Below are 14,667 nucleotides of genomic sequence, written 5' to 3'. Positions count from 1 at the left end.
TTATTGAATTACAAATTTTAGTGTAAATGTCAACTCTAAAATTTTACAAAGCTTTATTTTTTTATTATTATGTAGAATCAGAAATTTGAGAACCAGTGAGAACCCTTAAAATAAACCCTAGGCCCTGTCTTCCTTCAATGAGAATCTGGGACCCATTTGTAGATGAGGAAGAAACGTGGAGAGGGCCAGATATCCTACAAAGCTCAGGCTTTGGGGTAATTTGTTGTATGGAAATAAGTAACTAATGCACAGGTTACTAGAATGGAATTTTTGCGCCTTAAATTTAATTGAGGATTCAAAGGGGAAAACAGGAGAACTTATTCTATGGCTCTTGATACCCTCATCCACTTTGAGAACACAAATTTTGAAAGATATGATTTGGTAAGATTAATGAGATTTTTTTGGATCACGCTGTTGCTGTGTTGAGTTCCAACCCCAATTTTGGCGGAAGGTAGGGAAGCAACATCTACCACTCTCTGCTGCGGGGAGTTCCAAGGAGACAACTCAGAGTTTGGAAATGTATTCCCTGCAGTTGGAGATCCAGCAAACTGGTCCCTAACTCAGGCCTGAGAAAGAAGGCGGAAGTGGGCTGAAGTCTGGGCCAAAGGTGCAGGCTGACTCCTGCCTAGGAAATCTAGAGTGCAAAAGAAAGGCAAGGTCAATGACTTTGACGACGGAGCCTTCCTGGCAAGGAACATAGGAATATCTCTCATGGACCGTGCTGTGGGTTCATATTAGACAGTGCCCAATAGGCCGTCAGCAGAGCCAAGGAGACCTCCACAGAAATGGTCTGGACATGTCCTTCCTGGTGCCCAAGGGCTGAGAAGAGAGGACAGCAAGTGAGCAGCAAGGGGGGAGATACATCTGCCAGGGTCAAGAGGTGCAGCAGGAGGCTCTGGTAGGCTCATGAAAGTGCCAGCCCGAGAGAGAGCCAGCTGTAATCACCAGGCAGGCCCAGAGAGCACAGAGCCAACCACCTAAGTCAGAACCATTCTGTCTCTAGTACTCCTCCCTCTTCAACATCCAAAGCAGTGGTAGAATAAGTAGCCAGCAGGGCAGTTGAAGAGGAAAGAAGGGAGAGCAAAGGACTGCCTCCTGTTCCTCTGCTGTAAAGCCTGAAGCAGACTCAAAATAGCAAGAGAATTAGTGCCAAGTTTGTAGTTTTGGCTGTTAGATGTCACTAGATTCTCCTTTTAAAATTATTTATTTTGAGAGAAAGGGCTGGGGAGAGGGAGAGAGGGAACCCCATGCACAGAGTTCTTGGCACAGAGACCAATGTGGGGCTCAATCCCACGAACCGTGAGATCATGACCTGAGCCAAAACTAAGAGCCGGATGCTCAAACGACTGAGCCACCCAGGCACCCCTAGATGTGACTAGATTCTTTATTTGGTGATGAAAACTGATAGGAAGACAATCTTACAGAAAATCATGTGTCTGCCCAAATCTTTACTGTTGGGCGGAGGAAGATCATGTCTTCTCAACCAAGTGTCAAAGGATAGTAGAGGACAAAAAGAAAACTTCTAGAACATCTGGTTATAGACATGCTTTTGAAACTTTCTTGGTTTCTGCTAAAGGCTCTGCACTGCCTTAGCACAGTTTCATCCCCATGTTCGTTCTCTCTCTCTCTCTCTCCCTCTCTCTGTCTCTAGATTACAAACAGTGCTGGTGTCAGAAAAATTAGACATTGTGGCATTGGGGCACTAGCTTTGTGGAAATGTCACTATAGATTCCTGATCTGCTATGAAAGTTCTCATCAACTCCTCTCTTTTTTTCCAGGTCATTAAAAATCTGTCACCAGCATATATACACTGATCCACAAGTCATGATATGTTGCTGATTTTTAGTTATCACTGAAATCACTTCTTTCTAAATTGCAAATCCACCTGAGAAGGTCCTTAGCACCAACACTGACTTCCTTGTTTCATGGCAATCTGCAAGCTAGGGCCAGTGCAAGAGCTGTGTCCCTAGTGTATATACCCTGTTTCATGTTCTCCTAGCCAGTGCACATGTGTGCATACAAGTGCTTTTTGCTTGGCTATCTGCCTTAAGAAAATGGTTTTTTAAGTTTATTTTAAGAGAGAGAGAGAGAGAGAGAGACTGAGAGAGATAGAAAATACCAAGCATGCTCCATGATATCAGCATAGAGCCTGACACGGGGCTCAAACCCACAAACTATGAAATCATGACCTGAGCTGAAGTCAGATGCTTAACTGACAGAGCCACCCAGGTGCTCCTGGCTATCTGCTTCTAAAAGATGTGGCAGGTATCATCAGAGGGCCTGTGAGATGAACAGGCTAGGATCAAATTCACAAGTTCTGACCATTTCTTACCACTGTACCCTCAATGGTCTAGGAAACCCAGGAAGTCATAGATAGGGGTTAAGGAATAGGGCTGTCTTTATATTCCCTTCTTATGAGACCCTGATATATGAAATATTTTTTGTCAGTTTCAGGTGGCTGGAGTCTAATGAAGTCAGAGATCCCTTGTGTATATTCTCATCAACTCACACACTTACTCACTGGTGTTCTCATCAACAGATAGTTTAATGAGCACTCTTGAGTACCAGGCTCTGTCAGGTGCCAAGGACACAAGGCCAGATTGGCCACTCTGCCCTCTTGGAGTTCATACTTAACCAACCTCTGCCTTCAGCCCCTCTGCTGCAGGCAATGAATGATGCAGCCCATCTCTTAAATGCCTGAATCTGCCTCGGCTGGGTAGACACAGAGGCTAGAAGCAAAGACAAGACAAAATCATACCTTAGGGACTGTTGAGTGAGGAGAACACCGCTGCACAACCAGAAATGGGTCACTGCTGCTGCACTCCCATCCTGCGGGCCCCGCTGCTCTTAGAAGTTAGATGTGACTGTTGTGTCTCCACTACTGCAAGAATGATCTCTCCTCTCCCTGCTGTTTTGTGTGATTCACTGCAGCTTCAGAGCCCTAGATGGGGTCTCTAATCCCAAGTCCCACGTCCTTGCCTTGGCTGCCACAGAGGCAGGAGAAAGGAGAAACTGACCTACTGTATGGGACGCCAACTCTGTCTCTGCAAGATGCACATGCTAGGAACTCCCCAAATGCAGTAAGACAGTTTCAATGACTAATGTCCACTATGTTAATAATATACTTAGGTGAATTTGTATATAATCACAACAGCATCTACACACAAGTGAAAAAAGTACATATATTTACAAAGTGTATTACCTAGTCCCATCTCTGGCAGGATCTGCAAAATCTTTTGGAAAGGGGCCGGGTAGTGAATTTTTAGGTTTTGTGTCTCTGTTGTAGCTATTTGGCTCTGCTCTTCTGGCACAAAAGCAGCCGTGGCAACATGTAAATGAATGAGTGTGGCTGTGTTCCCATATAACATTTTTTATGGACACAACTTTGAATGGTTATTTACTTTTATGTGTCATGAAATACTATTCTTCTGATTTTTCTTCAGCCATTTAAAAATAATCATTCTCAAAAAACAAAAGCATTCTCAGGCTGAGGGTTATACGCAAGCCAGTATCAGTCAGGATTCGGCCTGTGGGCCATTTGCAGACCCCTGATCTGCAGGAATGATTGGTGACCTTTTTGGAAGTTCTCAGGCCTCTGAGAATCTGATAAAAGATAAGGAATGGATCCTTTTCCTTTTCCTTTTGGAAAAAAGCACTCACAGGATACTTTGCATGTGACTCCAGGATTTTCATGGATTTGCTGAGGAATCAGTGGAAGCAAGGTTTATAACTTTGGTCTGCAAATCATGCTGCCTGAACATTTGGGCTTCCTATCTCTCAATACCCCCTCAGAGCCTTGGGCTTCACAGCTTTGGTTAGGAAGCCACTACTTTCTTAGATGGTAATAAATAATCTAGGAGCTTTCTCACCTCTACTGTGAAACAACGGCTTTGTTACCCAAATTACAGATGTCTCTTGCAGGATACAATTAACTGTAATTGGGGGATGACTTTTTTTTAAGGAAAGAAAGAAATTGCTATAAAAGCCACATTGCATTCATAGCCCAGTTGGTTCTCCGAGTGCGTTAATACAATGGCAGAAAACAAGCTGGTGAACGAATACCTGAAACTCCTCACTGATGCATCCATCATTACTGAAAATGCTATTTTTTTTGATGTTTTATTTATTTTTGATACAGAGAGAGACAGAGCATGAGAGGGGGAGGGGCAGAGAGAGAAGGAGACACAGAATCTGAAGCAGGCTCCAGGCTCTGAGCTGTCAGCACAGAGCCTGACGTGGGGCTCGAACCCACGTACGCGAGATCTGACCTGAGCCGAAGCCGGATGCTTAACCGACTGAGCCACCCAGGTGCCCCTGAAAGTGCTATTTTTAAAGCTGCTAGTGGGTGTTGAGTATTTGTTATGTTATTCCTTATGTATTTTTTGTATATATGGAATATTTTACAAATAAGTTAAAATTTTTTTAATGTTTATTTTTGAGAGAGGCAGAGAGAGAGAGAGAGAGAGAGAGAGAGAGAGAGAGAGAGAGAGAGAGAGAGATGGAGTGTGAGTGGGGAAGGGGCAGAGAGAGAGGGAGACAGAACCTGAAGCGGGCGCCAGGCTCTGAACTGTCAGCACAGAGCCTAACGTGGGGCTCGAACCCATGAACTGTAAGATCATAACCTGAGCCAAAGTCAGATGCTCAACAGACTGAGCCACCCATGTGCCCCATACAAATAATTTTTTTTTAACTCACTGTATTTAGCCTGGACCAGAAGTTGTCTCTTAATCAGGTTAGACTGCCTGTATGGTAGAGGCAAACTCAGTCTCTGTGTGAACTTATTTAGGGCAGATGTGCTTGGGGAAGGGGTCGCAGTTTGCTGTATGGGCTATAAAGTTCTCTCTGTGTACGATTATTATCACACAGATCTTTGCCCCTGGTAAAGGAGGTGGTTCAGAGCACAGACGCTGGTCCAACATGCCACCTTGTTCTAGTTCTGGACTTAGCCACTTGGGTAGCTGTGTGACCTTGGGCAAGTTACCTAACCTCTCTGTACCTTAATTTCCTCATCTGTAAAGTGAGGTATTTGACAGGTCTGTTAAGAGGATTAAGAGAGGATGCTTGTAAGTGCTGAGCACAATGCCTGGAACATACTAAATGCTTTATTTTAGTGTATGTTAAGTAAAAATAGAGGAGCGGGCCCCTTGGTACTCAGATGCTTGATGGAGAGCATAGTTTTCCTCTCCAGCTGGGTGCAATCACCTGGGGAGCACTAGATGGCAGCAAAGCATGATTCCTTAATGCTGGCTCTCAGGTTCCCCGCCAGTGGGCCAGGAACCGACCGAGCACTGATTGCTTAGCATCAGCTGCCCAGGGACCCTCCAAGGCACCGGCTGTAGTAAATGCCAGACCACGCTGGGCTCATTGCCTTTGTTCTGACTGAGGTGATTATCACGGAAGGCTTTCTTAGATGTGGAATTTCTTTGCCAAAGATTATGCATAACTTTGAGGCTTTTGATATATACTGCTGAATTGCTCTCGGAAAAAATTGTACTGATTGACATCCTACCAAGAATGGGGGTTTGTGTTTCTGCCCCACACTACTACACAGTATTGTTATTTTATTTTGGGGAGGGGTTATTGTTATTTTTTTTTTAAATCCCTGCCCTATGTGAAGATTTTTAAAGGCTATTTTTTTTCGTTCACATTTATTTGATAAGATTAAACATTGGAAAACAGTTCTATTGGGATTTTAAAACATCACCTGTTGATATCCGTTGCCCACTTTTCTATTGAGATGTTCAGTTAAAAAAAACTATACTGTATGGGTTTCAGTATTTTCTGTCATATATACTGTAAATATGTTTCCCAGTGTTTTGGTTGCATAGGCACATTTAATTAATGTCTACTAACTAATGCAAACTAAATTAGCATGTTAATAAATAACATGAATTATTTGTTCAGTTTTAAAAATTTATTTTATTTTTAATGTTTATTTATTTTTGAGAGAGAGAGAGCATGCACATGTGCGCATGAGTGGCGGAGGGGCAGAGAGAGAGACGAGACAGAATCCAAAGCAGGTTCCAGGCTCTGAGCTGTCAACACAGAGCCCAATGCAGAGCTTGAACCCACGGACTGTGAGATCATGAGTTGCGTCAAAGTCAGATGCTTAACCAACTAAGCCACCCAGGTGCTCCTATTCAGGTTTTTTTTTAAGTTATCTTTTTTTTAATGCTTTTTATTTATTTTTGAGAGACAGAGAGAGACAGTGCGAGCAGAGGAGGGTCAGAGAGAGAGGGAGACACAGAATCTGAAACAGGCTCCAAGCTCTGAGCTAGCTGTCAACACAGAGCCTGATGCGGGGCTCGAAACCACGAACCATGAGATCTGACCTGAGCCAAAGCTGGACACTTAACCGACTGAGCCACCCAGGCGCCCCTCCTATTCAGTTTTTGAATGAGTAATACCTTCAGCTGGCTTAAACATCAAAAAGCATAGTATATGGACACTTGGGTGGCTCAGTTGGTTAAGCATCTGACTTAAGCTCAGGTCATGATCTTTTGGTTCATGAGTTCAAGCCCCACATAGGGCTCTGCACTGATGGTGAGGAGCCTTCCTGGAATTTCCTCTCTCGCTCTCTCGCTCTCTCTCCCTCTCCACCCCCCACCCTCTCTCTCTCAAAATAAATAAATAAACTTAAAAATATTTTTTAAAGCAAAGTATAAAGCGAATGGTGAAAAGATTCCTTCCCATCCCTGTCCACCCAGTTTTCACCCTTCCCCAGCAGCTTTCATAATTAATAATTTATTATTGCTCCAGAGAGTTTTTATGCCTATAAAAGCCTATATATATATGTGTGTGTGTGTGTGTGTGTGTGTGTGTGTGTGTGTGTGTATGTATATATATATATGTATGTATACCATTTGGGGGCATAATTTTTAGCATACATTGTGCCAGACCACACTGTTCTAGCCTTGCTTTATTTTGTTCTACTTAACAATGTATCTTTGAGATATTCCCATATCAAATCTACAAAGAATTTACTCATTATTTTTTATATTGTTATAGTGTTCCATTGTATGTCTCATTTTATTTAACAAGGCTCCTCTTGGTAGACATTTAGATTAATTCCATTATTTTGCTATTACTAAGACTCCTCTTGGTAGACATTTAGATTAATTCCATTAGTTTGCTCTTACTAGCCAGGCTACAATGAACAAGCATACCTCATAGCATATATTTACAAGTGGGTCTCTAGGATAAATTTTTAAAAATGGGATTGTTGGGGAAAGCATCTATGCATTTACATTATATAGATACTGACAAATGGCCCCACGTAGCAACTGTGCAAATATACACTCATACCATCAATGGATGAAGGTGCCCATTTCACTGCAGCCAAATAAGGCCTTATCAAACTTTTAGATTTTTGTTAAACTAATACATGAAAAATTTTATCTCAGTGGAATTTAATATTTTTCTCATCATGAGTGAGGTTAACTTCATTTTTACATAAGTCAGAGGCATTTATATTTTCTTTCTTTTTTTTTAAATTTATTTTTGACAGAGACAGAGCGTGAACTGGGGAGGGCCGGAGAAAGGAGACACAGAATCCAAAGCAGGCTCCAGGCTCTGAGCTGTCAGCACAGAGCCCAACATGGGGCTTGAACTGTAAGATCATGACCTGAGCTGAAGTCAAGTGCTTAACTGACTGAGCCATCCAGGTGCCCCTATGTTTTCTTTTTTCAATGTTTATTTATTTATATTTTGAGACAGAAAGAAAGAGAGAGGGTGGGGCAGAGAGAGAGAGAGAGGGAGACAGAGAATTCGAAGCAGGATCCGAGATGTCAGCATGGGGCCTGACTTGGGGCTTGATCCCACAAACATGAGATCATGACCTGAGCTGAATCAAGAGACCCTTAACCAACCAAGCTACCCAAGTGCCCCTATATTTTCCTAATGTGAACTGCTCATATCATTTGTCCATTTATCTGGTTAGTCTTGTTCTTAGTGATTTGTAGGAGATCTTTACATATTAGAGAGTAGTGATATGTGTTGCAAGGTTTTTTTTCCCCAGTTTTTCACTTGATTTTTTTAATCTTTCTCATTTTTTATTGCCACAAGACGGGCAGAGAGAGAGGGAGAGAGAGAATCCTAGGCAGGCTCTGCACTCCCAAACCATGAGATCAAGACCCAAGCCAAAATCGAGAGTCAGTCACTTAACTGACTCAGCCATCCAGGCATCCCACATGACCATTATTTTTGAATCTTACTTTATGAACCGTATGGTCACATTATATTTTATAAAGAAAAATGTAAAACTTAATGTCTAACAATAGGTAAAGTGCTAAATGATTAATACTACCTTCATTTAAGGATTCAAAAACTTGTCTTCAAAGACTTGTTAATTCCATGGTAGGATTATCAAGATAAATTAAGCAAGAAAAGCAAAATATGAAACAATTTATGCCACATGATCCCAATTAAAATGAAAAAGTGCATTTACATATAAAAATGGCTAGAAGGAGGGCCCCTGTGTGGTTCAGTTGGTGAAGCGTCTCCCTTCGGCTCTGGTCACGATTTCATGGTTTGTGAGTTCCAGCCCCATATTGGGCTCTCTGCTGTGTGAATGGAGCCCACTTCAGACCCTCTGTCCCCCTCTCTGTCTGCCTTCCCCTGCTTGCATGCCTTCTCTCTCTCTCTCAAAAAAAAAAGAAAGAAAACAAAAAAATGCTTAAATTAATGGTTAGAAGGAAATATATTAAAAATTTAAGAATAGTTATCTCTGCTTTAAAAAAGTTTATTTGCAATGAATATGTTTTCTTTTAATAATATGATACCCCCAAACAAATGTTACTAAACACACACACACACACACACACACACACACACACGCATGCATGCACGCACGCATCTTATGGTGCGTGTCTCCTTCGTAAAGGGATTTTAAAACATATATTTTTAAGGTGGGAGATAAGTAAAATGTTAGTTTACCCTTGGAGAAGTTTCCTTTGATCCTATCAAAGTACTACTATCACACTGCTCATATTCTTGGTTATCTTGAGTGTGTTTTATTTCCAATCTTCTTAGGTGCCCTTGTATCTTCCACAGCTCATGGTACATTGTTTTCTTGTTGAATTATTTCAGGCTCACCTTGGTCGTAATGAAGGGATTCAGCTTTACACAGGGCTTTAGCCTTTGGCATTTCATATAAGGAATGTCCACTGCATGATGGGTCAGACCTGACCTTTAATCCTGGCTCTGCCCTCACAGGTATGAACTTAGGTATAAGTCACTTCCCTTTCTTGGGCTTTCTTCTTCCTCTATAAGGTGAAGGTGTTAGATAGATAATCTCTCAGGTTCCTTTCTATTTAAAATTTCTACCTCTTAGAATCCACAGTAGATTCTGGCTTTCTGGGGCTTCCAAGGATTCATGAACATCATTAACAACTATAGGAGTGATTAATATTGAGCTTGCCACACAGTTGTTAATCTGTTGATTTACAGATAACTTAAAATGATTTCTTTTTTTTAATGTTTGTTTTTTTGTTTTTTTTTTGAGAGACAGAGTGAGCAGGGTAGAGTCAGAGAGAGAGGGAGACACAGAATCCGAAGCAGGCTCCAGGCTCTGAGCTGTCAGCACAGAGCCTGATGTGGGGCTCGAACTCACAAACCGTGAGATCATGACCTGAGATGAAGTCGGATGCTCAACCTACCGAGCCACCCAGGCGCCCCAAATGATTTCTGATCCATTAGAAAAACTTATCATGTTTTGTTTTAATATTTTATTTATTTCTGAGAGAGAGAGAGACAGAGTGATCAGGGGAGGGTCAGAGAGAGAGGGAGATACTGAATCTGAAGACAGACTCCAGGCTCTGAGCTGTCAGCAAAGAGCCCGATGCAGGGCTCAACCCCACAAACCATGAGATCATGACCTGAGCCAAAGTTGGACTCTGAACTGATCAGCCACCCAGGTGCCCCTGCTTTGTTCTGTGTTAAGGAATATATGCTTCTTAGGTGGTGGTGGTTGTTGTTGATGATGTCACTGTTGTTTTGATTAAGCTATTTAAAGTAAACTGGGTCACATCAATTGAGTTTCCTTGTTACTGGATTCCTGAGGCTGTTATATCAGTGCTCCATGGCTACATTAAGGTGAGGTCTGTTCAGATGAGTCAGAATATAAAATGAATACATGTGCCAAGCTCAAGGTTGTCTTGCAGGGTGAAACTTATCAAGCTGCAGAACCTTGCTGGACCTTTATTTCCCCAAGTGAAATACATGGCTACCATTAGGGACCATGGGGACTGATCTTTTGCTAATCTTATCCTACTACTTGATTTTATATCTGAGAAAGAAAATGGTGGGCAGGAGATGTTTAGTAACTGTCTACATTCACACAGCACGGAAAAATCAGAGCCAAGACTATGGAATTAGGATATATGGAAAAGGGTCTGGATTCCAAGTGAGCATTTTCCAATAATCAAGTAGTGTGATTTGGGCAAGTCATTTCTCTGCATTGATTAAAGTGAATCAAAATAATAAAATGTGAAACTTTCTAGATTAATTATTTTATAGACTAAAATAGGGGTTTAAGTAGATCGACAAACAATCCCCCGGTGAAAAAAATAGGACATAAGAGGACATAAAAATCAAGATACGATTCTACACATTCTGTCATTTTCATTAATTTCTGAAGTATATTCACATCTTAATATGTCTTCACATTAGTGATATTTAATGTTCATTAGCAATATTTTTTCTCTTAGCAAGAATTAGTTTAAAAATGCAAACTTTTTTTTAACGTTTATTTATTTTTGAGAGACAGAGAGTGAGCAGGGGAGGGATAGAGAGAGAGGGAGCCACAGAATTCAAAGCAGGCACCAGGCTGTCAGCACAGAGCCCAATGTGAGGCTTGAACCCACCAGCCTCCTGATCATGACCTGAGCTGACTTCAGCCACTTAACCGACTGAGCCACCCAGGCACCCCATAAAAATGCAAGCCTTTTAATAGGTGCTGTTGTTCAGCAGAAACGGGCGTGAGAAAGCCAGACTGAGCTCTAAGAACCTCAGTACGTATAGAGAGGTCCATAAGTTTAATGAGAATTAATGGGCACAACACATGATATTTATTAATTCTTTTCTGGAATAAAGAGCCCTCTGCGGATACAAAGCTTACATCCTCAGAGCAACCTCTGTTCTATGTATTTTGGCTTATTAACTAATTACCAGTTTTCTTTTTTTAAAAGTTTTTTTTTTAAGTTTATTTCTTTATTTTGAGAGAGAGGGTGGTAGAGGGGCAGAGAGAGAGGTGGCTCCCCACTGTCAGCACAACCCACTCAGGGCTCAATCTCACGAACTATGAGATCATGACCTGAGCCAAAACCAAGGTTGAGATGCCTAATTGACTCAACCACCGAGGTGCCACAATTACTGGTTTTCTTTAATCACAAGAGTAATATAGAAACATAGCAAAACAAAAAATTTTTTAAAATGTAAAATGAAAACTGGAAGTATCCCTTTCTGTCCACCTCTGTCACTCCCCAAAGACAGTCAGTTTCAACACTTTTTAGTTTTAGTTTTTCTGCTAATTACCATAATAAATGTTATGTTTTACTTTCTCTAACTTTTGATTTTGAAAAACTCCAAACTTACAGAGAAGTTGCGAGAAGAATTCATCTAGATCTATCAACTGTTAACAGTTTGCCATGGTTAGCTTTTTTTTTTTACTGTACATACATACATATTCTCCTTTTTGCTAAACCATTTGAGGATCAGCCAGAGACATAATGCCACTTCTCCTCAAAATACTTCCAGAAACACAATGTAATTCTCCAACTCAGAAAATGTAGCACTGATATGATTACATAATAAAATTTCCATAATTGTCAGGGAATGTTCCTTTTAACTTCTGTTTACAATCCAGGATCTACTTGCTCATCACACAATTGCACACAGTTGTTATCTTTTCGGTCTCTAATGTAGATCAGCAGTTTCCTTTCATGACACTGATTTTTTGTTTATTTAAAAAAATTTTTGTAATGTTTTTTATTTATTTTTGAGAGACAGAGAGCGCGAGCAGGGGAGTTCATTTAACTTTTATGTGTACCTGTAATAGATGCATCCCCAAAATTTCTTCTCAAAGAGCGCCACTCAATAGGTTAAGACACATTGCCCAATGCATCAGTTTCACTTCTTTCTTGGAGCTATCACTCTTGGAGCCCTCTGTTCCCTGCAGTTCCGCTGCTTCAATCTCAGATAATTGCCTTTGAGGCCTGCTGCACATTGTCAACCTTGGGGTCCCCTTCACGGTCATCCTGGGAGCTCCATCCACTTATCTTTTGTGTTGGAAGCTCTGTGACAAGGTAGAAAACTCCAGGCATGAAGGATGGTGTCTTCATTTGGTTCCTGGCCCTTCACCATTGAGCACATTCCTGTCTCTCCCAGTATCAGCAGGTTGTTGCTAACTCATCACAAAGGGATCCCTGGAAGGCTAGAGGGACTCAGAATCAATGAGAGGCTGGAATAAGAGGAACCAGAGGCTCTAGAGGTTGGAACCATCTGTCCAGCACGTCTCCGCTGCTGCCGCTGCCCCACTGAACATCTTGGCAGTGCTCACTGGAGATTCAAAGTGCTGGCAGAAGTATGTGATTGGCCAAGCCTAGTCTCATGAAGACTGGGGTTGGAGGAAGGAGGATCTTCTCCCTACAGTTTTGGTGGGAGATGGTCCCTCATCTCTGCTCATACCTAGAACCACCACCATTGGACACTGGACAGCCAAAACAAATGCTAATGCCTACTACATTTTTTGAGTTTCAGTTTATATAATATAATAAAATATAATAAGATAATAAATATATAATAAAAATAATATTAGTCTATATAAGTATTCAACTTGGAGATTAAATGAAATAATAGGAAAAATCTTAGTACAGTGCCTGGCTCATGACAGATTCTCTGTAAATGTTGGTTTGATTTGAGTAGAAGGATGAGCATATTCTATGTGGACAGAGTGACAGATTCCAAGGCTAAGAGGCTAGAAAACCTAAGAGGAAAGAGCTGAGGAGTCCTGAGGTCCCTTATGCTGATGAAGAGTTCTGGTGAGGAAGGAGGCCCAGTTATGTTTGGATCAGAGACCACTGTCGACAGATGGATTTGGCCTTTTGTGCTTTTGTTTTCCCGGATGCAGCTGCTTATAACTGGGTCAGGACCTGGGCTCAGCTGGGAAGGAGTCAGGTACAGACCAGAGAGGGCAGGGCAGGAGCTCTGAGTTGGAAGGCCAGGGATCAGGCATGGGTGTGGCAGGAGCCACCGCAGAATGACCAGGTCTGGCCCTGAAATTTCTCTGCAGAGGGGGATGGGGAGGAAATGCTGCCTTCCCCATCCTCCCTTCATGGATCCATGAAAGGCCTCTGATGGGTCTAAGCACACAAGCAAAGTGTGGGAAGGATGGTAGGAGAGACTCAAAGGACCCATTAACAAACACAAGAAGGTGAAATCTTATCTCCAGCTCAGCAGATATGATTGTGACATTGAGGAAGAACTATCTCCTTAGAGGAACCTTCCTGCCCCTACCCCTGCCCCTGGCACTCAAGGACCATCCCTCCCACCCCTGGCCTCCTCTGGGCCCCTGCCCAGCCGCTGGCCTGGCCCCAGAGCATGGGGTTCTAGAACTTTGTTTCCAGGATAGGTTCTCTTCTTGGCATTGACCTCCTGAAGAGCAGGGCCTGTGTCTCATTTCTCTCAGGGCCAAGCCCAGGGCTTGGCCCACGATGGGCACCAGCAAATTTTGAAAACTGAATGAGGCTGGAATTGAGCCGAGTCTTGGATAAAGGAAGGTCAAAAGAAGAAAGTATTTCATAGAGTTGTAGGAACAACATGGCCAGAGAGATTTGGCCCAAGTGACAGATTGCCTTAAGAGAGGGACATGTCCATTTTGGAAGGGGAGGTGACATTTGTACCAGTGCTTTCTCATATATTTTGTCTGGTCCTCACATCAACCCTGAGGGAAAAGGTGTAATTATTCCTATTTTATAGATGAGGCACCTGAAGCTCAAAGAAAGCGATTTCCCTAGAAAGTGGCTGGACAGGAATATAAATAGGGTTACTTGATCCCTGAACCTAGAGTAGTAGGTAGGTGAAATTTGTACCCCTAAAGATAGGCATAGTTTGCCAGCCCTCTCCAAGAGTTCAGAGAGCATGCCACCAAACTCTACCCCAAACTGAAGCATGCCTTGGTCATGATCCTACAGTGTGACCCCTATGCTGGCTCAGGTGGGAGGTGGGCAGTAAATGGAAGGTGGTTTCATACCCCCAGTCCTTCGTCCACAGAGCTGCTCCCCCCTAATGTGCTCCTCTTCCCTCCATCTTCTACTCACCTGGTCCTCTTCTTTCAAGTTTGAATCAAGCTGCTTCTTCCCCTCAAGCCCCTCATGATGCCTGCTGGAGTAAACCTGACCCTTTTGAGCACTGAGTCTATACTTGCCCCTAACAGCACTGAGCCCCAGGAGGTGCCCTTGAATGTTTTCACAGTGAAGAAGCATATAACATGCCCAGAAAATCTCCATCCTCTGGGTTTCCAGGAAAAGGCGAGGCTTCCCACATCCCAGGCCGTTCCTTGGTGGGGTCAAGGCCTTGCTGAGTCCAGTAAGGCTAGAGGTTGAAGCAGCCACCTCTGGCTTCAGGATCCTGTGGGCCTCCTGAGGGAGGAAACAGGAAGAGCTTCCAGGC

This window comes from Suricata suricatta, chromosome 9 (assembly GCF_006229205.1).
Source record: "Suricata suricatta isolate VVHF042 chromosome 9, meerkat_22Aug2017_6uvM2_HiC, whole genome shotgun sequence".
NCBI classification, from domain to species: Eukaryota; Metazoa; Chordata; class Mammalia; order Carnivora; family Herpestidae; genus Suricata; species Suricata suricatta.
Note: the sequence above shows the minus strand (reverse complement) of the source record.